Source organism: Giraffa tippelskirchi, chromosome 6, assembly GCF_054371585.1.
Source record: "Giraffa tippelskirchi isolate mGirTip1 chromosome 6, T2T-mGirTip1v1.2.pri, whole genome shotgun sequence".
Classification (NCBI taxonomy): Eukaryota; Metazoa; Chordata; class Mammalia; order Artiodactyla; family Giraffidae; genus Giraffa; species Giraffa tippelskirchi.
In genome coordinates, this window is record NC_137280.1 from 62,040,152 (window position 1) to 62,066,488 (window position 26,337).

The 26,337-nt window shown below is 44.1% G+C and overlaps 1 protein-coding gene across 1 annotated transcript in view; it reads left to right on the plus strand.

The window, feature by feature from the left end:
• Window positions 1–353: 353 nt before the first annotated feature.
• Window positions 354–26,337, plus strand: part of ZNF572 (zinc finger protein 572) — a 36,900-nt gene continuing 10,916 nt past the window's right edge. Inside the window, exons 1-2 of the mRNA XM_081498993.1 lie at window positions 354–795; window positions 25,426–25,495. The gene's annotated coding sequence lies outside the window, so the exon portion shown is untranslated. The remainder of the gene's footprint in view (window positions 796–25,425; window positions 25,496–26,337) is intronic.

Here is a 26,337-nt window from a genome sequence, read left to right on the forward strand (position 1 = left end):
AAGGAATTTAGAACCCAGAGGACTGCAGCTAGTTCTTCCCACCTCCCCTGAGCTCCCCATGGCCTCAGGGCAGCCACTCCCCAGGCTCTGAGGGCCCCCACCTTACACAGCCCAGGGATATCAGTTGACCACCCATGAAGTCTTCTTTACACTAAGGGACATTAACTTCACCCTAACCATGATTGCCCACGCCTCCAAGACACTGAGAAACCTCCTGTCCAGGCTGCATGAGTCAGTCAAGGCACAGCCCCCGTAGTGATAATCTCCATAGAGCACATTCTGTCCCTGCCCTCACCCCTGGTGACAAACAGGACCCGACGTCAGCAAAGCATGAGGAGGAGGTCAGGTCTCTGAGGGGTGGGGTTAAGATCACTCTGGAATGGCTTCATGGCGGAGGTGTCCTTTATGTTGAACCTTGGGAGATGTGTCTGCCAGACAGACCGGATGGGGAAGGGTCTTGGGGAAGGAAAACAGCTTGAACAAAGAGCAGCAAGACCCACCGGCCCTTTGAGTAGCTGTGGGAGCCCCTGGGGTGGGTCAGAGTAGAGCACGGGTAGTGGTAAATCCAGAGGGAGGCAGAGCCTGAGTCATAGAGGACCCCGTGGCCAGTACAAAAGTGTGCACTCTGCCCTAAAGGTCAAGATTTGGGGAGTTATTTTAGGGTTCTGAACCAGAGAGTAACGTTGGAGCAGGCTTTCCCTTTCAAAGACATGTGACTCCAGATAAGATACTTAACCTCTTCATGCCTCAGTTTCCTCTCTGTGACTCAGTTTCCACATCTGTGAAATGGTTAATGTGAGTATCTTTTTTTTTGTTGTTATTTTTTAACTTTTGGAGTTAAAAAACAAAACCCCTGTCTGGGCCCTTCCCTGGAGCTGTCAGCATTACTGGGGAGATATGCTGTGAGGCCAGAATGGAGAGTCACCAGGGACCTCACCTAACTGTCCTGGTCACTGATCCCTGGGGTGATAACAACACCGCAGAGCCTGGTGGAGAAGGGCAACTCTGTCTCTGGCCCCATGGCAGGTCCTCAGTGGCCGGCTGTAGCTCTGTTTGCCAGGCCAGATGGAGCTGGCTCTTGTTAGGTCTCCGCATGTTTTCTAGACCACTGCTGTCTGAAATTGCATGGAAAACGGCTATGAGCTCAAGTCTCAGCTCCTCCTTATCTCAGATCATATCCTGCTATGATGGAAACCTCTCAGGAATATTCCTTCTGACTATAGTTTCCCTCTGGTGGACTTTGTTGAATGAGCCTCTAGCACTTCCTTCTACCTTGCTGGCAATTTTCCTGCTCTCCCCTTGTCACTATTGACATTTTGGGCCAGATCATTCCTTGCTGTTGGGACTGACCTGTGGATTATAGCCTATTTAAGCAGCATCCCTGCCTCTACCTAGTAGATGCCAGTGGTACCACCCCCTCCAGTTGTGACAACCAAAAATAACTCCTGCCATTGCCTAATGTCGCCTGGGCAGTCTCCACTGCTTGTGAGTCTTTGAGGGCGGGGTTCATATCTAGTTTGGCTTCTTATCTCTTCCAGTGCCTTTCACAGTGCCTGGCACCTGGTCAGTGTTTGCTCGGTGACTGTGAGAAGAACTTACTGTGTGATGGTTCATGTTTGTAGGTTCAGGGGCTGGAGAGTTTCGTGAGATGGGAATGTAGAATGTCTCTCTCAATTTGTCTTTCTTCCTCCCACACAAGTGTGTAGCAGGCCCTGGGCCTCTCTGTCGCTGCAAAGACTTGTGCCCAAACTCTTGTTTCCAAAAGTCCATGAAGGTGAACAGGGTTTGAGAATAAAATGGTTTTTCTTTGGATTTCTTTTTTTTTAATTGTTTGACTGCAGCGGGTCTTAGTTGTAGCAGGTGGGATCTTCGGTGCCTCCTGAGGTTTCTTTCATCAGGGTGCGTGGACTTTCCAGTTGTGGCACGCAGGTAGTTGGAACCTGTGGGTTTAGTTGCTCCTCGGCCTGTGGGATCTTAGTTCTTCCACCGTCAGAGGCGGAACCCACATCCCTGGCATGGTAAGGCAGATCCTTACGCACTGGACCACCAGGGAGGTCCCTTTTCTCTGGATTTAGAAGAAATTTCCAGAGGCTTGGACAGGAAGTAAGAGAAAAGTCTGTGAGTCCCCAAGGCTGTGGCTGGAAATTGTGAACCAAGAGATGTGATCCTAGGCAGGGACCCCTGGGCTCGGCCACGACTTTGGGTTCCAGGTGTGGGCACAGAAGTGGCAGAGCCCACCTGGCCTGAGATAATGGACATCTGAGGGGGAGCTGGGGGTCCTGGTGACTAGTGGGATCCTCTGGAAACCTGGGCATTGTGTAAGATCTCAGATCCCTGGCACAAACTCTGGAGGGCTCAGGGAACAGAAACTCTGAGAATGACTGAGGCAGTATGAAACTGGAGATGAAATCAAGTTGATTTATTGAAAACAAAAATATGCCACTGGACCTGCTGGTTGGTTTTTGTACTAAGTGTGAAGGGACAAAATAATAATAGCTAATATTTATTGAGTGCTTAGTATGTACCAGACACGGTTCTTTCAGGTTTTGGTGAATTGTCTCTTTTTAATTTTCGGGGCATCCCAGATGGTTCTAGTAGTAAAGAACCTGCCTGACAATGCAGGAGACAGGGACGCAGGTTCAATCCCTGAGTCTGGAAGATCCCCGGGAGGAAGGCATGGCAACCCACTCCAGTATTCTAGCCTGGAGAATTCCATGGACAGAGGAGCCTGGCGGGCTACAGTGCATAGGGTCCCAAAGAGTCAGACATGACTGAAGTGACCTAGCATGCACGCATGCGTCCTCTTTTAATTTTCACAGTATTCCTATTAGTAGGTTCCCCTGTAATCACCAATTGAGGGATGAGGCACTGGTGATACAGTCTAGCTGAACAACTTGCTCCAAGGTTTAGCTCTACGTGGTGGAGGCAGAATATGTAATAACAATAGCAAACACACGTAACACTTACTGTGTCAGGCACCATATCATGAGCTTTACATGAGATAATTTACTTAATCTTTGCAACAACCTAGTGAGGTAGGTATTTCCACCACTCCCATTTATAGAGAAACAAATGGAGAAGTAAGAGATTAATTTGCCCACGTCTCGCAGCTCATATTTGGCAGACTTAGAATTTGAACTTGGAAAGTCTGGGTGAAAAGTTGTGTGTCCAACCCTAATGTAGTGCTTCTGAAACTCCCGGAAGAATGCAAGCCCTTAACTGTACTCTGCTGGGTGGGTACCTGGATATTCACAAATGATCAAGTGGTTAAACAGGCTTTTGGGGAGGAACCAGAGGGTGGTTAGAACCAGTATGTCTTATGTTCCAACGAGAAGAATCAGGTGAAGCTTTGAGTTGTTAGCTGAGCTCTGAAATTTTCAAATAATACTGAACTGGAGATCATGGCACCCAACCGAGTCATTAGCTTTCTTTATCTCTATAATAGGGACAGAATGGCCATGATATTCTTTAGACTCTGGAGAAAATTGGTTAAAATGAAGTTTTTTTTGTTTTCCTTTGAAACTGCAAAACCGGTTCTTTTTACATATGCAATTAAAAACAGCTAGCATGTTAAAATGGGCTTTCTGAGTAGCTCAGATGGTAAAGAATCTGCCTGCAATGCGGGAGATTTGGGTTCGATCCCTGGGTCGGGAAGATCCCCTGGAGAAGGAAATGGCATCCCACTCCAGTATTCTTGCCTGGAGAATCCCATGGCCAGAGGAGCCTGTTAAAAATGTCTGCCTAGGAAAAAACTTGCAGTTAACCTTTGCCGGGGCTTCTCTGGTGGCTCAGATGGTAAAGAATCCTCCTGCAATGCGGGAGACCTGGTTCGACCCCTGGGTTGGGAAGATCCCCTGAAGGATTCTATGGACAGAGGAGCCTGGCAGGGTACAGTCCATGGGGTCACAGAGATGGAGACAAAGCAACTTAACACATAATAGGGACATCAGTGCTGATCTGAGCCTTGGTAATTGAGCTTAGCAACTCCTTGTAATATGTCTACCAGAGACATTAGCCATCTGTAGCATACTAAGAGGAGAATCCAAGTAAGTCATAGAGGAACAATGGAAGGAATTGAGAATGTTCAACTTGGAGAAATCTGAAGGGAACACAGATGTTTTCAACAACCCTGAGGACCTGGGGTCAAGCCAACCAGGAGTCAGGCTCTCCTGATACTTGCTGGTTTGTTCTCAGCCACCCAGAGTGCTTTGGGTCATGCTTGATCAGTTCATGTCCCATAGCAGGCTCCGCAGGTACAATGGGCAGACTTTGTTTAGTCCCTGATTTTGAACTAACAGTAAACACAGTCATTGGGATCTTTTTGTTTGTTTGTTTTTATTTTAGATAACCAGAAAAACATAAACTTAGGAATGATATTGGTAATAACAAATTCATCTTATTGTTTAATAGCTGTGGTACTAACATTGCAGTTATGTGAGAAAATGCTCTGTCCAACCCCACCTACTTTAAAAAAACAAAAAAAAAGGTGTACTTTTTTAAAAAAGTGAGATAACTTACTACATAGAGTTTGCTTTAAAATACTTCTGAAAAAAATAGGTTGGCTGGATGAAACAAGTGTGGCAAAAGGTTGATGGTTGTTGAAGCTGGGTGATGACTCATAGTGTCCTATAGTCTATATGTCTTCATTTCAAAGCTTTTTATAATAACTGTATTCATGTGTAATTTTTACCCATAGATATTTTGACAGTTAAGGAAGATGGGTCAAGTGGCTAAATTTGATGCTGAGATTTCTTAATGCTTCATTTAATAGACTCCAGTAGCCAACAAAGGTAAAAGGCAGAGGTTTGGGTCTAGGTCACTCCTACACTCATTTCTACACTTGCTTAAACCTCACTTAAGGCAGGAGAACACATCCCAGGCAGGTCAGGGAGCATTCTCTAAAGGAACTTTATCTCAAGCAAACTGCCCCACCTGTTATTTCCTTATCAAGTACATCCTTATTCATGGTGACATGAAGGCTTCTTGGCAGATACCTTATCCCCTGAGATAACACCTTCATCAGAAGTCAAATTTAGGATGGCCCTCAGTCACATGGGAGAAGTCAGCCATAGGACTGGAGACCTTGAAAACTTGGCATTGAGTCATGTCTTGTAGTGGTCTTTCTTCTTCATTGAGGGCAGACATTCTTAGTGCCTTCCACAGAACTTTGCATATAATAGTCACTCAGACACTCCAGTTACTGCAGATGGAAGTCCTTGATTTTAGATATACACAATATAGTATGTTTATAGTATGGCAACTTTTGTATAATAAAGAGGGCAATAAATATTAGTAAATATACATATAAACATGTATAAATACATATATACTTATATTTTCAAAAAGAATGAAAAGATAACCCCCAAACTAATGAAAATGGTTATCGCAGAGGGAGGGAACAGGATGGAGGGATGAAATTGAAACTTCTTTGGCAGTACCAGCTATTCAGTATTATGTTTTAGCCTGGGGTAATTCCCCCCTTCCCCAATGGATATTTGGCTACATCTGGGGGCATTTCTTGTTGTCAGAACTGGAAGGTTGCTACTGGCCTCTTGAGTGGGTAGAAGGTAGAAGCTACAATGCATAGGGGTATTCCTAAATAAAGAATATATCATAAAGGCAAGAAGAACCAGAAGTTACCTTTTCAAGATCACACTATCAGTGTTCTACTGACCATACAGGCATTGAAATGATTATAGGTACCTTCTAAAGGTACCTATAAAGCACGTAACTGATTGTCATTTGTCATTAGGATTCGAGATTTTGAGCATAAAAGAGATACAAGTACAAAATCAAAGATATTAAGTTAAAACCCTGTAGTCTTAAAAATATATATATTTATTTTGAGTGTTACTTGCGGCACACAGAATATGGCATGTGGGATCTAGTTCTCCGACCAGGGAAGGATCCCAGACTTCCTGCATTGGGAGCAGGGTAGTCTTATCCACTGGACTACCAGGGAAGCCCCTGGATTCTATAATCTTCCATGTTCCTATGTCTGGTGCCTCAGTGGTCCTTGGCTTCTCTCCCTCCACTAGGCAGTTCATCCTCCAAAGTGGGTTTTGGGCTGCTCACAGCAGAGTGGTCTCAGGGTGTAGATGAGCTTCTTTCAAAGTTGCTGGCATCCAAGAGGCAGAAAGCAAGGGCCCCAGGCCAGTTAAGGACTGTGTCTGAGCATGCAGCATTACTTCCACTGTGTTCTAGTAGTCAAAGCAGTCCCAAAGCCTCCTGACTTCAAAGGGGTGGTGCCTCTTGATGCAGGGTTGGGGGGGTGAGGGTGGCACAATGGTGGCACAGAAGAGTGTGCAGGATGGGAGATGCTATGTGGCCAACTTTGAAAACCACGATCAGTCACGGTAAGTTGGTAGATGATGATCCACAGGGCCCAGACTGCCCCCCTGGTGGCTGCAAACAGGGCTTTTGGGTCCAGGCACCTCAAGGAACGGCAGGTTCCCAACCCACCTGACCAGTTCCCTCACCTCCAATAGCTGCCAGGACTCTGTGATAGTAGGAATGCTGGTGAAACTTGCCTGGGTTAGAATAAACCCAGAGGACTACAGAGCCAACTGAAGGAGAGAGATGGGGGGAGAGGGATTTGATGACAATGACATGTGTGAGTCCCTAGTGGGGGCCCGAAGGAGCTTTAGCAAAAAACTCAGACTTTGTCCCAAGCCTGTCTCAAGCACCACTGTTCAGAGTTCTCTGCCAGAACTAAGGATGTTGCCTTTCCACTTAAGCCTGTTTATCTGGCTGGGCTGCAGACAGCCACACTGAGGTTTGAGACACTAGGGCTAGGCAGAGCGTGTGTGTGTCGGGGGACAGTCAGTAAGTCAAGTTTGTAGGCTAAACCTATGCCAGACCAGATTGTGGCTGTAGTTCTTTGCACATGAAATGAATTGGAAGGAAATAGACAAAAGCCTACTTGTGGTTTCCTGGGGAATTTTATTGCCTGGAAAACTACCATTCTGCCCTTTTAAAACCCTTGACCCAGAAGCAGGTCTAGGCTCCAGCCCCACACCGGCAGGAGGGAACCGTGTCTCCAAGAGGGATACGACCTTGAAAGCTATTTCAGATGAACCAGGCAGAAGTCCATAGAGTGTGTCAGCCAAGGGTGGTTCCCCTGGAGGGCAGAGCCGGGATGGCCAGATGGACCCACCAAACAGTCTACTCACTGACAGAGATGAAAAGTCTTTCCAGTCCTTGCCTGGTACCATTTGATCGTTGCTGCAGCCCAGCGACTTGTGTGTTTTCTTTTCACCCCCCTTCTGAATGGGACTTATTACTGAAGTTTTCCTGTTCCTATGCAGCCATTGAGCTGGGGGGAGACCACTTGTCTCTTTAAGTGGTAGTACCACCATGAGCTACACCTGGCTCTGACTGCTTATTGGATCAGAAGCTCCTGGTCTTTGAGCTGAATCAAAGCACTTGGGATTTGGGGCTTGTCTGTCTTGGACCACGGGGGAGATGTGTCTGTATGAGGAGTGCCTGCAAACACTTGGTGGCCAAAAGCGTGGATGGTGGCAGACATCCTTAGGCTAGGTCTAGATCTTAGGCTAAGACCTAGACCAGTGCTAGGTCCTCCCTTCTTTTAGACTATAAGGCACTTGATTCTTGTCTGGGCGTCTGGCCAGCATGTTTCCAGCCTCTCTTGCTGCTAGATACTGGCAAGTTCCCGAATGAAAATGAGCAGAGTAACCTCGGGGTCATGCCCTTGAAAGGAAGGGGCTTATCTCCCCTTCCCTCCCCTTCCCCCACCCTGCTACTGGCATTCAGAAGTGTTTGGAAACCATTTTGGACCATGCAATCTAAGGGTGATCCTGCTGCTGCTAAGTCGCTTCAGTCGTGTCCGACTCTGTGTGACCCCATAGACAGCAGCCTACCAGGCTCCACCGTCCCTGGGATTCTCCAGGCAAGAACACTGGAGTGGGTTGCCATTTCCTTCTCCAAAGAAAGGGTGATCCTAGGAGTGGTCAAACTGTGTCAAAACTTCAGAACCTATCAAAACTCAGCTGACTAGAAGTCATCTTCTTTTCATTTTTGAGGCTTTTATAAATGCAGTAACTCTGGGAAAGTACAGAAATTGTAGCCTATAAAAATTACTGTGGGGGTAATGGATACATGTGGGGGAGAATGGATACATGTATATGTATGGATGAATCCCTTCTCTGTTCACCTGAAACTATCACAGCATTGTTAATCCGCTGTATCCCAATACAAAATTTTTTCGGTGTTAAATTTTTTTAAAAATTACTGTAATACTTGGAAAGGTATAAAAGTGTTAACCTTGGGAAGTTATAAAATTAAAAGATGAGAATGAAGAAAGTAAAGAAACAAACTTAAATTCCTGGTATTAGCTCTTTTACTGCTGATTTTAATAATGCAAGTGTATTAGCTTTTCAGGTGCGCTACACTGATGGGTGACCAGTGAAAGTGAAAGTTGCTCAGTCGTGTCCCGACTCTTTGTGCCCTGTGGACTATACAGACCATGGAATTCTCCAGGCCAGAATACTGGAGTGGGTAGCCTTTCCCTTCTTCAGGGGATCTTCCCAACCCAGGGATCGAACCCAGGTGTATCGCATTGCAGGCAGATTCTTTACCAACTGAGCCACCAGGGAAGCCTGGGTGTTCTCCCTCTTACTGCCCATCTCTAAAGTTCCTCGTAGAGTTAACCAAAGATGCAGCATGTTGTCGAAGTCTGGGGTCATAAAGAGTTGGATATGTGTCTAAACACATCTGTAGTGCAGTTCTTACCCCACGACCCCCGCCCCCCCCCAAAAAAAAGTATATCCCTCTGGAAATACTGTGTTCAGGGTAGGAGACTAACAGAGTTAAGGAGGTCATTTTCATAGTCTCTGCTGTGGGAATATCTTGCTATGGGATTGTATCATTATTTCAGGAAGAATCTATGCCAACCATCTATACACTCAGTTGAAAATATGCTCATGCATGCATGTGTGCTAAGTCGCCTCAGCCTTGTCTGACTCTTTATGACCCTATGAACTGTGGCCCACCAGGCTCCTTTGTACATGGGATTCTCCAGACAAGAATATTGGAGTGGGTTGCCGTGCCCTCCTCTAGGGGATGTTCCCAACCCAGGAATCGAACTTGGGTCTCCTAAGTCCTCCTGAATTGGCAGGCAGGTTCCTTACCACTAGCGCCACCTGTACTAGTACATGCGTGCTAAGTCTTGTTCAACACTTTGCAACCCATAGACTGTAGCCCACCAGATCCCTCTGTCCATGGGATTCTCCAGACAAGAATACTAGAGTGGGTTGCCATTTCCTTCTCCAGGGGATATTCCCGACCCAGGGGATGGAACCCGAGTCTCGTGTGTTGCAGGTAGATACTTTACCATTAGTGCCAGCTGGGAAGTCACAGATACGTTCATAGACCTCCTAAGTTTTTGAGCTGTACATCACCAGCACATCGCCTCCTCGCACAGAGGAGGAGAAAGCAGAGTAGTTTCCCTGACATCTATGAGCAGGATCTGCCCCTTGGCTTCCCAGTATCTCAGGAAACATTTCCCTGGAGTATAATCATTTCTGTAATCAAAGCGACATGCCATGCATGTGTTGTCTCCTACGTAAGGTGTTTAGAGCATGTGAAAGAATCTCATTTATTAGATTCACAGTCTTAATCATCTGTTTATATAACAGCTTGATTACAAATTTGTAGTCAGTGTTTAAAAGTCCAGGGAAATGTAATGTTAAGTTTTTAGGTTTTGGTTGATTATGTATAAATAGTGAATAAATATTTAGAAATGTGAGTGCTGAATATTAAAAGAAATGTTGTTTTAGAAGTTAACGAGTTAGTATATGGATTAAATAAAAGACAGGTGAAATTTCTGTAATAGTCACTTAAGACATTAATGCTATGCCTAGTCAAGAATAAGGGATATAAAAGCTAGTTTACTAACTTATGTGAGTTTCAGTTTCCTTATCTATACAGACAAGGGGTTGGACTCTTGTCTTTGCTAAGGTTTTATCCACTTCTAAGATACCAGATTATTAAAATTCAGAAACTCTTTTGCTCATGTTTATACCAGATTTTTTTTTCTATCTCAGAACAATCAACAACACAGGTAAATGGAAGTCAGATCCTCCATAACAGCTTATAACGGCAGCATGCTTTTCATTCTTTTATATCATAGCTGCCTCTGTGTAAATAGACTGTCAGCATTTCATTAAGGCACATGTCTGATAGATTTGCCAGGCACACTTACACTCAAAACCCAGCCCCTCTCACAGATAATTACCAGCTTCAGCACATCTTGGCTGTTTTCAGTCAGTTTCCTCATTCTGTGCACCAGCTCCCCACAGCAATGGAAGAGAACAAACAGCACTGCCCACTTCTTATGACATTTTCCATCAAATTTTTGCAAAGGTCAAACATTTGAATAGTGCTTGGCTATTTACAGAACAACTTCCGTTTCTCACAATTACCCTCGTTTTATAGATTTAGAACTAAAACTCGGAGAGGCCAAATGACTCCTCAAAATCACATGGCTAGTAAGTAGCAGGGCAGGGCTCACACCCAGGTATGTCTGACTTTAAGCACGATGGCTTTTCCATAAAAGTAGCCCCAAGTGAGAGCGACATCTCTGTACCACGTAGGGTGGTCGTGAAAGTTGTTTTCCCACTTGGAAAATAGAAACTCTGAGTAATGCTGATTCCAGTACCTCCTCTCCACTATATTTGTTCTTAGCCAAGGTTGACTTTAAAGGCTGGATAGAAGGGAAAAAAAGCCCATGGTTTCCATTAAAATGTATCAATCAATAAAGAGATCTCAGGGAGCTCCAAAAATGTTGATGCTTTTCTTCCTTCTGTCTGTGCCTGGCACTTAACTCTGGTATAACACCATGGAGGAGTGTATTTTTCCCTCCCAACTGTTAACTGCCAGCTGGTAACTGCTAACTGACCAAGGTTGCCTTGCTGAGGTCACGCCTGGTCATGTGACTTCCTTTGGCCAGTGAAATGTGAGCAGAAGTGATATGTACGTGGTACCAACAGAAGCTTTGAAGAGCTAGCTACTCTCTTATTTCCACTCTCTCCTTTTCCCCCCCGTATCATGAGATCAGCATCTTCTAGATACAGGCTGGTCCTACTAACTTGGTTCCCTAATGAAGAGTGGAGCAGAGTTTCAGGGAACCTGTAGAGATCAAGTAATGTGATAAACCTTCATTGTTGTCAACTACTGGGGTTTGGGGCACCATTTGTTATTGCAGCATAATTTACACTAAGCCAACAGGTTCAAGCATTTATGCCATTCTATTGCAAATAATTGTAGACTTCAAGGGACACTAGGCTCCTCCAGCAGAATTGTAGAATCGTAATATTCTAGTTCTTACCATCCAAATCTGCATTTCCTAAAACTTAATCTCTAGATCGTGCTATCTCTGACTCTATGTGTTAGCAACTTCTGTTGACTAAGCAGTAAAACTCAATAGGAAACATGACAAAGTAGCTATCTGCCCTGACCTCCCACCCACCGTGCCACTGTGAGTGGGAGACAGGCAGGTTCGGGCAGCAGCCCTTGGCCCAGGTACTCGCCTAGTACACTGTGATGGTTCCTGCTTCTTTCACTCCCTGCTGTTTTCTGCATGACTCCATGCTAACGGTAGAGCTCAGTAGTTCAGAGAACAGTCTTGATAGAATCAGAAAGGCCTTGATAAAACCGTAATTACACTATTCACATGGCATTGATGTCATTTGGAATTCTGGAACTAGAATAACCCTTCAGGGTTGTCCCGAGTTCAGCCAAAATGAGCAGGCTAGTGTAGAGAGAGATCCATTTCTTGAACCCTTTCTTTCACCTCCAAATCCATTGTCACATTTACTGCCATTCAGCCTGTGTGCCGTGACTCTGAGCTCAGAAATGTGGCTGCACCATAGTCTGGGATCCTAAATATGCAAGCTGAAAGAATTTTTTAGGAGACTTCTCTTCTTGCTCCTCCTCTAGTTCTGACAATAGACCAATGCATTTCTCCAGAATCTGCTGTGAAAAACCTGACCTGAACCTGTCAGGATGTCAGCTGTCACCTGCTGTATTATAGTTCTTTAGAGTCCTATCAAAGTCCTTTAGAGTCATCAGGAACTTTTCTTCCCTGACATCTGCCTCCTAAATTACAACCCAGACAACTCTGTCTGCTGTTCCCAGGGGAAGGAGAAGCAACTATTCATCCTGTTCTTTTCCTTCCCACCCCCAAATGATCAACTTCCAGCATGTTTTTCTCCTCTGGAGCTTTGTTCCAGGTCATGGCCAACATCTGTGCATTCATCCACCCCTTTGCTCTGAGGAATCTTGTTGACAGAATGTGTACAAGATGATGTACCCTTATGCATAGTGACCAGATGTTCCTCACGGTTGACACCTTGACCTAAAGTTGGCATTAAGTTCCTCAGACTTTGCCTTTTTTCTTTGATGGTTCCACAGAGTTGTATGAGGAAGCTGTTCATGCAAAGCCCCTCAGAGGTTGCCGCCTACTGGAGCTGGTGTCTCTCTGGACCCCTCTCACCTGCTACATCCACTGCAGGTGGACATTCTAGCAGCTGGGTGAGGGAGAGGCTCAACGCCTCACCAGGGACCACCACCCTCCCTGGAAGCCACGAGGAATCATGCCACATGTTAGCAAGCGGCAGGGAGGATGGGCTAGTGAAAAGTAGGAAAGCATAGAAGGTAATGACCATTGGCCTAAAACAAGTCTGTTTTAAAAAAATATGTATTTATATATTTATATTTATTTTGGGCTGTGTTGGCTCTTGGGCTTCCCAGGTGGCTCTAGTGGTAAAGAACCTGCCTGCCAATGCAGGAGACGTAAGAGATGTGGGTTTGATCCCTGGGAAGATTCCCTGAAGGAGGAAATGGCAGCCCACTCCAGTATTCTTGCCTGGAGAATCCCATGGACAGAGAGGAGCCTGGCGGGCTACAGTCCATAGGATGGCAAAGAGTTGGACACGACTGAGCAACTAAGCACAGCACACACAGCATTGAGTCTTAGTTGCGGCACGCGGGATCTTTCATTGCAGCACACAGGCTTCTCTCTTTAGTTGAGGTGTGTGGGCTTAGTTGCCCTGTGACCTGTGAGATCTCAGTTTCCTGACAGGGGATCGAACCTGAATCCCCAGAGTTGGAAGACGAAGTCTTAACCACTAGACCACCAGGGAAGTCCCCACAAGACTGTTCTTATAAAGCTTATTCAACTTAAATGTTCAGGAACTTCATTGGAAATTCTGATGACGACAATGTTTTTCTAAGAAACAGAAACACAAATCCAAGAGGCAATTGTCAAGATGGAAATTTCATAACTTGTTTCTACCTGAACATTTTCAGGTGGTTTCATTCTTATAAATGTGGGGAAGTCCCAACATGGATGCTAAAGTGGGTGCAGGAGGAAGAAACCTAATACATTTACTATGTGCAAGACCATTCTCAGCACTTCCCCATATTAATTCCTTTAAATCTCCTAATACCATACGAGATAGCTTTTATTTGATCATTCCCCACATGGCTAGTGGGGAAATGGAGACATTGTTTTAAATAGTTTGCTCAGGTGGTTGCAGAGTGGCAAAGCTGGATGTCACAAGCTATCCCTATTTTTCTGTATGCAAAATACATTGTCAGTTGAGTACCTACTCTTAAAATCCTAGGTAAGAATTATCACCTTCTGTTTTGCAGAGAAGAAAGCGGAGACTCAAAAAAAACAAAACAAAACAAAACAAAACTCAGTGTCACAATGTCACAGAACTAGCAAGCCAGGATTTGAATGCTGAGATGGAACTCCACCTTTTAAGGTAGCTAAACAACAGAAAGATACTGCTTTCCCAAGGCGATGAGAAGTAGAAGCTGTTTTCTGCACCATTGTTCTAGGACAGGCTCGTGGCCAGAAGTGGGAATGAGCCTGTACAGTGGAGGTGGGCACTGCCTGGTGCTCCAGCAGATGGCTGCCCTCAGGCTCCAGAGCTTTGGCCAGCAGCCCGTCCATCTTCATGCCATGACCTATTTTTGTTCACCCACTTAATTCTTTGGTCTATTTCTTTCCTGAAGAATTATTTCATAACCTCCGCTGAGTAAGTGTCACATGCTGAGCGTAGCATTCATGAACTTGGAGATGAAAACAAAATGTGCCTTCAGAGGACACAGAGTAATATTCACAATCCAGGTAGAAAAACCAGTAGGAAAATTAAGAAGACTCTTGAACCTTGCCCTTTCCCTTGCATTCAGGTTGGTTTCCTTTTTATACCAACTGACCCAAATTATCAGCAACTGGGGGCCTGTATTGCTCGACCCACTTTTCAGCTGATCCCTCTGCATTCAGAAATCTCCACAACCTATTAGGATAAAATCATTCTCCACTCTGGTTTTCAGCACTGCATTTTAGGTACCTCAAGTTGGTTCCCTGTCACCAATGAAACCCGCTGTCCCTGTCAGATCCTGCTGCTAAAATCAAGCAGGGTGAGTCAAATGTGAGTAAGTGATGTAGAGGTGTTCATTTGACAGTGTGATCAGATACTATTGGAAGAGCTTGGCTAAGGTGCCCTGACAAAAGGGCTGCCTATACAACTAAGTGGGTGTAATTAGATATAGAAGTTCCCTTTTTGTCTCCTTGCCTTTCTGTTTCTCAAGCCCAAACCTGCTGGTTCTGGCGTCTCCTCCCTTTTTTTTGGCTGCAGACTCTGGGGTCTTAGCTGCTTTTCCTCCCCTTGGCCAGCTGCCTGCTACTCCATTCCTCAGGATATCTTATCTCCAGCTCCACCTTATTGCCTTATTCTACAAAGAGAAATCCATGAGTCTCAGGATTTTATGGAACATGAGGTTACAAAAACAGCAAGCATAGGGATGTTAAAAATCCCACGGATTCCTTATGGATGTGGCCCCTTGTCATTAGCTCCTGGCTCCCTCGCAAATGTTGACTGGAAGCCCCATTGGAACAGGACTCAGCTCTGAAACTGGGGCTCACCTACAGTCTCTCCTATCCTGACTCCCACTCTGGGATTTCAACATCCAAATCAGAATGTCTTACTTCTCCTGCTGGCAACTCTCCCCTGGTTTCCCTGTGCTTAGAGCAAGCTCTGTGCTCCTTTACCTGCGCCTCCTGGCCCTCCAGGATTTGGGCTCCATTTCTCCAACCTCATCTTTACTACTCTTTCCTCTTCATCCTGTGCTCCAGCCCAGTCTGGTCCTCTGGCTGTGCTTTGAACACCTCCAAGTCTTTCCCATGGCAGGAGCTTTGCACTGGCCAGTGTTTGTCCTTGGAACCACTTGCCATCAATAAGAATGACTCCTCCTCATCTATGGGCCTCAGCTAAATGCAGCATGTGATTCTGAACTGGGTTCTTTTGTTGGCGTCACTGACATGACTTGAGTAGAGTTCTGAGAATTAGATAGTAGCCATCATCAAATGTTAATGTCCTAGTTTAAACACCTATATTTTGGTTATATAGAAAATTACTAAAGAGTCAGTACTCTTGCCTGGAAAATCCCATGGACGGAGGAGCCTGGTAGGCTACAGTCCATGGGGTCTCGAAGAGTCAGACACGACTGAACGACTTCACTTTCACTTTTCCCATTCATGCACTGGAGAAGGAAATGGCAACCCACTCCAGTATTCTTGCCTGGAGAATCCCAGGGATGGCGGAGCCTGGTGGACTGCCGTCTATGGGGTCGCACAGAGTTGGACACGACTGAAGCGACTTAGCAGCAGCAGCAGCAGCAGCAGCATCCTAACAAGGAGAGGTGATTACGGTAGCTTTCTCCAACACGCTGACCATCATGGTTTCCTTCTCCCCTCTACACACAAGCCAGAGTTGCAGCCTGTTCCACCGCCCCCTCACATGTGGCCTGACTTATGACTGCTTTGATTAACAGAATACTACTGAATTCAGGTGGTGTGAGTTCTGAGGCCAGGTCCCAAGGAACCTTGCAGCCTCTAATTGTGTCTCTCAGAGTGCTTGCTCATAGAGACGCCAACTGCTGTGTAAGAAGTGCGAGTACCTTGAAACCCCCATGCTGTGAGGAAACCCAAGCTAGTCGCATTGAAGGATCAGGAAGGAAAAGATGTCCTCTGACCACCAGTATCTGCGGCACACCAAGAACTGCCACACTGAGCCTTTCAGGCCCAGAACTCTGAAAAATAATGATAAATTGTTTTAGCCACTGTATTGTAGATTTGTTATAAGTTTTTTTAATGGTTTTTTATTTTTTGCTGTGCTGAGATTTGTTGCTGTTGCAGGCCTTCTCTGGTTGTGGCGAGTAGGGGCTGCCCTTCGTTGCATTACACGGGCTTCTCACTGTAGTGTTTCTCTTGTACTGGAGCACAGGCTCTAGGCTCGCAGGCCTCAGCAGTTGTGGCGCTTGGGCTTAGTTGTCCTGTGGCATGTGGGATCTTCCCAGACCAGGAATTGAACCCTTGTCCCATGCATTGTAAGGGAGATTCTTCACCACTGAGCCAGCAGGGAAGCCTGTTACACGTTTGTATATAACAAGAACAAGAGTTATATTTGAATGGTAATGGAACCATGATGTGTGTAAGTTTCTTGATGTTTCTCTCTCTCTTTTTTGCATTAAGCATATGTTAATTTTGTAGTTAAAGAAACCACTGATTTCTCCCTAGCACTTTAGGTTAAGAGTAGCATTACCTAGCGAACATCCCAAGATGTGGCAGTATCCACTAGACAGAATGACTTAACTCCCTGTGATAGCCATAGCATCTAACACAATGGTTGGATACATTAGGTGCTTCACATTTATTGAATAATTGATGTATGGGAGTACATGAATAAATTCCTCCAGGATAAAAGACTGTTTATTTATTCATCCATTTATTTACTTAGATTTATGTTAGTTTGGCATCATGCTGTTTTTTTTTTTTATCACTAGTTGTATGCTCTCTTTAAAAGACCCTTTTAAAGGTGCTTAAAGACACCAAAAAGTGAGGCATGCATTTAAGGTATGATTCATTCTTTTCCCCACAGTACATTTGTCTCTCCATGTGATTTTCTCATCTGCTTCCTTCTGTAACTTTCCCATTCTGTATTGACATTTTGCCACCATATCTCTCCCTTTGTACATGTCTAAGAAAAGATAGCACAAAAATAAAATTATAAACCAATCTCTTTTTGAATAAAACTGAGATGAAATACCAACAGCTCAACTCAATCAGTATATAAATAAATGAATACTTATGATCTAGTAGGATTAATTTCAAGAATACAAGGGTAACATAGTACTGGAATTGGATAATGTTAATGTTTTATAGATCAAAGAAGAAAATATGATCATCCTAATTAAAAAAAAATTCTTAATAAACTGTATCTTGAGGAATGCTTCCTTAACATGATAAAAATTAATATTAGATGAACACTTACTGAGATATTGTGTATGCAAGGCACTGCATTAAGTTTTATGGACCATAAAACATTAAATAAGGCAAGTTTCTGCTTTCAGGAACCTAAAGCACATATTATTGATCACAAACATTATTAGTCTCCTCTTCTACAAGTGAACCTTTGATTTCACAACTGAGAATTAATCTAAAAAATGTATTTCAACTTAAGATATTTGCATAATATTCATTGCAGTGTAACTTTTTAGTAGCAAAATTTCTTAACCTTAATGTCCAATAATAGGGGGGTAGTTATGGAAATTTCTTTATGTTAACTCAGTGGAATATTACTCATTCATTAATGTTTCATTCAGTACCCACAATGTGCCAAAAACCTAACACATAGACTAAATTAGTTCAGAGACAATATAGTAATATTGAACACCGTATGTACAGTAAAACTAGTTGTATAAAGTATAAGAGAGTTTCTCAACATTTGGACCAGAGAGTTCTTGGTTGGGGGTGTGTGGTTTTGTCCTGTGCATTGCAGCATGTTTAGCAGCATCCCTGGCCTGTACCAGTGGGCCCAAAGCACACCCTTCTGCCTTGTTTTGACAACCAACAGTGACACACAGTGCCACATGTGTCCCAGGGAACAAATTTGCCTGTGGTCAAGTATAATACATTCTCAACACAGAACACAATTTTCCATATACAGTTTTGTCTACAGCTATATAAAAACCTGAGCTTCCCTTATGGCTCAGTGGTGAAGAATCCAACTGCCAGTGCAGGAGACATGGGTTCAATCCCTGGGTTGGGAAGATCCCCTGGAGAAGAAAATGGCAACCTGCTCCAGTATTCTTGCCTAGGAAGTCCCATGGACAGAGGAACCTGGCGGGCTAAAGCCCATGGGGTCACAAAAGAGTCAGACACAACTTAGTGACTCAACAACAACAATATATAAAAACCTATATGTTAAAAAAAAACTATAAATAAGTGAATAAAAAATGGAAGAAACAATGAAAGTTTAATATTCGCTATGATTATTGATGGAATTCTGATTGCAGTTTCTTTTCTCAGATTTTCTAATTATTTTAGCAGTAAATGTAGCCCATTTTTAAGGTGAGACTTTTAAACAGATTTAAGAAGAACTTTCAGCTCAGGAACATCAGCAGTACTCTGTGGCAGTGCTAGTTCCCCTTGGTGGGCTGATGTGTGGTCCTCATTTCCCTTACATATCCCCTGAGTTCTAGCTCTCCACAAAGAGGCTTTGGCTAGCTATAGGTCTCCCTGCATGTGTGTTTCAGGAGCACTGGTTTCTGCTTAGAGCAGTTCCCAAATGACTGTCTTTGTAGTTTCTGGCATACCTTTGATACCAACTGTGATGGTTAGTTTTACGTGTAACTTCATTGCACTACTGGTTGCCTAGATATTTAGCCAAACTTGATTCTGGATGTTTCTGTTAGGGTGATAGGGATAAGATTAACATTTAAATCAATAGACTGAGTGAAGCATATTTTTCTCTGTAATATGTGTGGGCCTCATCCAATCAGTTGAAGGCCTGAAGAGAAAAGAGGGCTGCCCCTCACCTGCATAGGAGTTCTCTCTTCTGGGACTTCGTTGCTGGTCCAGTGGTTTAGAATCCAGCTTCCAATGTAGGGAACCATGGGTTCAATCCCTGATCGGGGAACTAAGAGCCCACATGCCACAACTAGGTCCTCCCTGGTGTCTCAGTGGTAAAGAATCCACCTGTCAATGCAGGAGACGCAGGTTTGATTCCTGGGTTGGGCAGATCCCCTGGAGAAGGAAATGACAACCCATTCCAGTATTCTTGTTTGGACAGAGGAGCTGGTGGGCTACAGTCCTTGGGGTCACAGAGTCAGACATGACTTAGTGACTAAACAACGACAACATTCTTATACACACACACACACACACACACACACACACACACACACACACACACACACACACACACACACACACACACACACACACACACACACACACACACACACACACACACACACACACACACACACACACACACACACACACACACTGTTGGTTCTGTTCCTCTGGAAAACCCTAAGACACTGGCAAAGTTTCACCTCCAGGTCAAAACTGGACCTTTCCAGAGAAGCTCACAACAAGATATCACCAGCCTTGTAAATTCATCAGAATAAAACACGAGCCCCCACTAGTCTGCTTTCCATGTCTAATTCTCAAGGCTTTGATCTTGGGCTGGTCCCCCGTATTGCTTATCTCTACTCAGATGTGACCCCTCTCAAGGGGTGGACCCACACTGAGCCTTTGTGCTCAATGAAAGATGACCTTTCCCTTTGCTTTTCCTTTTACTCTAAAGATATGCTTTTGGTAAACTGTCTCTGTATACCCCAGAAACAACTTCAACTTGCTTTTGTTTAAGATTTCACTTCTTCATCTCCACTTTCAGTGTTGAGAAATGATAGACATCAGGACTCAGCAAGAGACAGCAGTGCACTCCTATGTGACTGAGAGAGGACAAACCTTTCCTAGCCCATGGAGTGTTTTTGTTTTTTTTAAGAAATGCAGCAGGAATGTGTTCTGACAGATGCCTTTGGATCCCTTTGCAAACACAGCTACAGAGAGTGGGCCCAAAACAGTGATGGGGCTGTTGCTTTCACTGCACTGGTAATAGAGAGTGAGTTAGGGTGCGCTACACACTGACACGGCCAGTCACCCCATCACATCGTGGCCTCAGGATGCCCCTGAGCTTTTGAGGGCAGGCAAGCTTGCTTCAAGTTTCCAAATAGCTAAGCGTCCCCAGAGTATGTTACTTTGGGAAACAGGAGGGAGTTGTTACCGAACCAAGCTCCTTTGCCCACCTCACAGCAAGCCAAACCCTGAGGTTTCTAGCTGAAAAAGAGTTTATTCACAAGGCAGCCAAGCAAGGAGACAGGAGAACAAGTCACACATCTACCTCCTGAAAGGTGAGGAGCTTGAGATTTTTATGGGCTAAAGAAGCAGGCTGGTCTTTGACACAGGGAGAGTGGGTTGGAGGAAGGGAAAGGGGAGGTAATGGGTGTTCTGAGCAGGCATACCTGGTTACAGCTTTCTTTCTGGGATGCATGTTCAAAAATAGAGGCACTTAGCACGATCTGAGGGTGGAGTTTTAAGCCCTCTGACGTCAAAAGTTCACTCATGGACGACTGCACAGGCCCAGTTGTGGGGTTGGTGATCCTAACGAGTCTTAGCTGGCTTGAGCTGGGGCAGAAGGTGACTCCAGTTTCCTGGAAAACAACTTAAGCCTTCTCCTGCCCGTTATTATAGTGAACCATTTGTCAAGAGGCATTGTATATAAGGGTGGTTAAGAAGTCTGGTGATATACTACCTGGGCTACATGAAGCTTTGAGGGTGTGCAGTTTAAGAAAGGAAAATACAACTAAAGCAGGCTTGATTAAAGATAGGTTACAAGCAGAGGGGTTTTAACATGCTGTTCCATTATCTGCTGTTCTGTAAGACACACTCAAGGACTTCTATTAAGGCACCAGCTTCTGTTAACCCTATGGGGTATGGTTTCAGAGTCTGCACTTGTATGCTAAAATTTTGGGCTCAGAGGATGGAAGATACTGTTCTTAGCTGAACCCAAAGAATTCTGACCAGGGTCGTGCAGTTGAAACTGATAGGCTGGGTAACAATGGAAAATAAACTTAGCCAAGCCGTGCTTAATTTTCTTCTCGGTCATATCTGGCCAACTTACTTTGTGGGGTGTTTGTGAGAATCAAATGAAATAGTAATGACAATGGTAAAAGAAAATACATAGTATTTATTACATGCTAGACATTGTTTTAAGCACTTTTACATGTATGAACTTAAAATAGTAGTAAAAAATGTAAAAATTATAAAAGCATTCAGCAAAGGTTATGTGTTGGTATTAGAAATATAATTACTAATCACTGTCATCATGTACTCTAAAAAATATTTATTTGGCTGCACCGGGTCTTAGTTGTAACAGGCAGGGTCTTTAGTTGCAGCACACAATCTCTTAGTTGTGGCTTGTGGGATCTAGTTCCCTGACCAGGGGTCAAGCTCAGACCCCTTGCATTGGGAGTGCAGAGTCTTAGCCACTAGACCACCAGCGAAGTCCTTGTCATACACTTTTGTATAAGTAACTATATCTGGAAGCAAGTTCTTGCCATAACAGCTATTGCAGTGACCACTGAGATATTGATGGTGACCAGGAAACAAATGATCTAACCAGCCTGATGGGGCAATCTGTGCTCACTCTAGGAAGCCCCATGGTCTTATCCACATGATAGAACCTGCCTTTCCCAGTAGAAGGACATGGACACTGATAATACCCAAGTGCTTGCTTTTCCGGTAAGTGGCCTGAGGTGACCCCTAAAAATGGTGCGCTATTCACTCGACCCAGAAAACCCCACAAAATCATGCAAATCAAGAGGTTCAAATCTTCGTGTTCACTTTAAGAACACTCGTGAAACTGCCCAGGCCATAAAGGGTATGCATATCCGAAAAGCCACCAAGTATCTGAAGGATGTCACTTTAAAGAAGCAATGTGTGCCATTCCGTCGTTACAACGGTGGAGTTGGTAGGTGTGCACAGGCCAAACAGTGGGGCTGGACACAGGGTCAGTGGCCCAAAAAGAGTGCTGAATTTTTACTACACATGCTCAAAAATGCAGAGAGTAATGCTGAACTTAAGGGCTTAGATGTAGATTCTCTGGTCATTGAGCACATCCAAGTGAACAAAGCCCCCAAGATGCGGCGCAGGACTTACAGAGCTCACGGTCGGATCAACCCCTACATGAGCTCTCCCTGTCACATTGAGATGATCCTTACTGAAAAAGAACAGATTGTTCCTAAACCAGAAGAGGAGGTTGCACAGAAGAAAAAGATATCCCAGAAGAAACTGAAGAAACAAAAACTTATGGCCCGGGAATAAATGGCCGCAAAAAATAAATGCAAATAAAAGTAAAAAAAAAAAAATACCCAAGTGCTTGCTGCCCAGCTCTCAGACTATACATTGTCCATGTTGTCCTCTCTTTTTTCATCAGTCTCTTACTCTCTGTCCTGCAGAAGCCATATTATTTTTTTTTCTTCCTTCTCCATTGCATCTTCCAAGTACAGATCACCTTTCTCGAGCTTTGGGGTCCAAACTGATTAGACACAGTGGCACAAAACAAAGAGAGAACTGGTTCCTCATTACTTGACCCAACCAGGTCTGTTTTTTTCTTTTCTTTCTTTTTTTTTTTGAACTGTGTTGTTCAGAACTGAAAAGGCACTTGCGTTCACAAAAAGAGATAAAGATTTATGTCTCCTGCCGAAGAAAAAAGATGAGCAGGGCAATGTCCAGGGTACACTGCACAGGAAGAGGGGTCTCCCTCTCCCTATGATTAAGGCCACTATTCACCCAAGTATTCCTGAGACAGTCCCGGTTTCCAGTTATTGTCTCAGAATAATCCTTCATAGAGCTTCTTTCACTTTCTGAAGTGTGCTGGTTTGGGTGATAAATCATATGGTTACTTTATTTATGCTTCTTCCTGAAGCAGTGCAAGACACATGAAAAGTGGGGACTGGAAGACCAGGGCCCTAGACCCACCTACACCCCTGGGCCATGGGCCCAGGCAGCTTCCCTTACCCTCTCAGAACCTAAGTTTTCCTGTCTGCAAAATAGACATGGTTCCTGCTCTGTTCTCTTCATAAACTTGTAATGAGGAATAAATGATATACTGGTTTAAGAGCACTTGATCAGCTTTGCACTAGCACACAGCTGAAAGTTCTTTTTATGATGACAATATAGATCAGTTCAGTCGCTCAGTCGTGTCCGACTCTTTGCAACCCCACAGACTGCAGCATGCCAGGCCTCCCTGTCCATCACCAACTCCCAGAGTTTACTTAAACTCATGCCCATTGAGGCGCTGATACCATCCAACCATCTCATCCTCTTTCGTTCCCTTCTCCTCCCGCCTTCAATCTTTCCCAGCATCAGGATGTTTTCCAATGAGTCAGTTCTTCGCATCAGGTGGCCAAGGTATTGGAGTTTCAGCTTTAGCATCAGTCCTTCCAATGAATATTCAGGACTGATTTCCTTTAGGATGACTGGTTGGATCTCCTTGCAGTCCAAGGGACTCTCAAGAGTCTTCTCCAACACCACAGTTCAAAAGCATCAATTCTTTGGTGCTCAGCTTTCTTTATAGTCCAACTCTCACATCCACACATGACTTCTGGAAAAACCATGGCTTTGACTAGACAGACAAAGTAATGTTTCTGCTTTTTGTTGGCAAAGCAATGTCTCTGCTTTTTAATAAGCTGTCTAGGTTGGTCATAACTTTTTTTCCAAGGAGCAAGTGTCTTTTAATTTCATGGCTGCAGTTACCATCTCCAGTGATTTTGGACCTCCCCCCCCCCGCCACCAAAATAGTCTGTCACTGTTTCCCCATCTATTTGCCATGAAGTGATGGGACCGGATGCCATGATCTTAGTTTTCTGAATGTTGAGTTTTAAGCCAACTTTTTCACTCTCCTCTTTCACTTTCATCAAGAGACTCTTTAGTTCTTTGCTTTCTGCCATAAGAGTGGTGTCATCTGTATATCTGAGGTTATTGATATTCCTCCCAGCAATCTTGATTCCAGCTTGTGCTTCATCCAGTCCAGCATTTCTCATGATGTACTCTGCATATAAGTTAAACAAGCAGGGTGACAATATACAGCCTTGACGTACTCCGTTCCCGATTTGGAACCAGTCTATTGTTCCATGTCCAGTTCTAACTGTTGCTTCTTGACCTGCATACAGATTTCTCAGGAGGCAGGTCAGGTGGTTTGGTATTCCCATCTGTTGAAGAATTTTCCACAGTTTGTTGTGATCCACACAGTCAAAGGCTTTGGTGTAGTCAGTAAAGCAGAAGTAGATGTTTTTATGGAGCTCTTTTGCTTTTTCGATGATACAGCAGATGTCGGTAACTTGATCTCTGGTTCCTCTGACTTTTCTCAATCCAAGTTGAACATTTGGAAGTTCACGGTTCACGTACTGTTGAAGCCTGGCTTGGAGAATTTTGAGCGTTACTTTGCTAGCATGTGAGATGAGTGCAATTGTGCAGTAGTTTGAGCATTCTTTGGCATTGCCTTTCTTTGGGATTGGAATGAAAACCGACGTTTTCCAATCCTGTGGCCACTGCGGAGCCAGTATCGATCAGGAGCAATTATTTCATCCTATTTTCCAGTACCTCACTAGTAAGTCTCTCTTTTATGCAGGTGAAGAGAATCCATTTTAGAACAGGGACTGTCTTGGGTAACAAATGACTTGTTCTGCACACGAACTTGATATTATGCAGATGTCATATGGTAAAGGGCCACACCCTTTGTGGATCTCCCCTCTCTTCCCTCCCCATCCCTGATAAATAATCTCCATTGAATTCATACCAAAGAAACATGATTGATTTTTCTGGCTACTAATAAACAAAGAATCTGATGGTCCACATCCTTTGAATCCACATTCTTGATCATTTGGCCTGATGTTTCCTAAAACATTTATTCTTTTGTGGCAAAGAAAAGTCCCAACACTTGTTGCCCGGAGTTGGTGATCTGAACACAGGATTTCCTGATAAAATTGCTTTCTAGTTCAGAATCCTATCTTCATCTTTTTACCCATGTATGCTCCCCACAGAGATGATGGACAAGGAGATGTGATGTCCTTCAGGGGCATGACATGCTTCTCTGGGCAGCTCCACTAGGATTTAGGACCCATGAGGTTCTACTACTGAGAAAGGAAACCTTTCACCATTCATGGAAAATATCCCCAGGTTTGCTTGCCAGAAACAGGCAGGCACCCATGGCATCAGCTTTTTTTTTATCTGTACTTTCTGAACAATTAGTGGCCCAGTGCCATTAGAGATGTCATTTGTCACAGTATAAACTTTGCAAAGGAACATAAGGAAGCAGAATGAAGAGAGGAACAAAGAGCTATTAAGAGATGCTTCTTCTTTAGATCTTTCAGTATGCAGTTTTCTGAAGTTCTTAGGATTTCCTCAGCAAGTAGAGCAATTCAGTGAATGAATTCAAAAGCTTTAAAAAATATCCTCTCAAATTATTTCTTCTCTTTCTTTAGATGTGAAAGGGAGATGAAGAGAGAAGAAGACACATTCATTCCATTCAGTAAATATTTATTGAACTGCCAGGTACGTTTCTGATGCTGGGACTACAGTAGTAGTTAAATAGACAAAGAACTGCCTCTTGCAGTTGACATTCTAATCATAGAGAAAAATGATAAGCAAAGAAACAAGTACAGAACAGAATGATCATAAGTGTCTGGGGTGCAATTTTTAGATGGGAGGTCGGGCCAGGAAAGGACAGAGTGGGTAATGGCTCCCTGCTTCTAGTGTGACTCTTTTCAAACTAAAGTTCTTGGCCTTCAGCCAATGGGTTTCATATTCTTTCTGGAACTTCCCAGGAAGAACTCCTTTGCCTGAGTCACAGACCAGGCCCTTGATACACTCAGTTCAGTTCAGTTCAGTAGCTCAGTTGTGTCCGACTCTTTGCGACCCCATGAACCGTAGCACACCAGGCCTCTCTGTCCATCACCAACTCCCGGAGTCCACCCAAACCCATGTCCATTGAGTCGGTGATGCCATCCAACCATCTCATACTCTGTCATCCCCTTCTCCTGCCCTGAGTCTTTCCCAGCATCAGGGTCTTTTCAAATGAGTCAGCTCTTCGCATCAGGTGGCCAAAGTATTGGAGTTTCAGCTTCAACATCAGTCCTACCAATGAACACCCAGGACTGATCAAGAACTTAAAATAGTCCTCTTTCAAGACAAGAGCTTAGCAAAGAACACAATTGTTGTCTTGCAGCAAAATCTTAATTTTGAATGTCAAAAGCTAAATATTATCCCAGTCTTTTTTTTTAGTCTCTCAATAATAAGTTGTGATATCACCCTCAAGCAGAAGAAGGGCTCAGGTGAACTGGAATAAAGAAAAGTAGAACACATAAGCACACGAATAATTTGAAAGGTATCACACC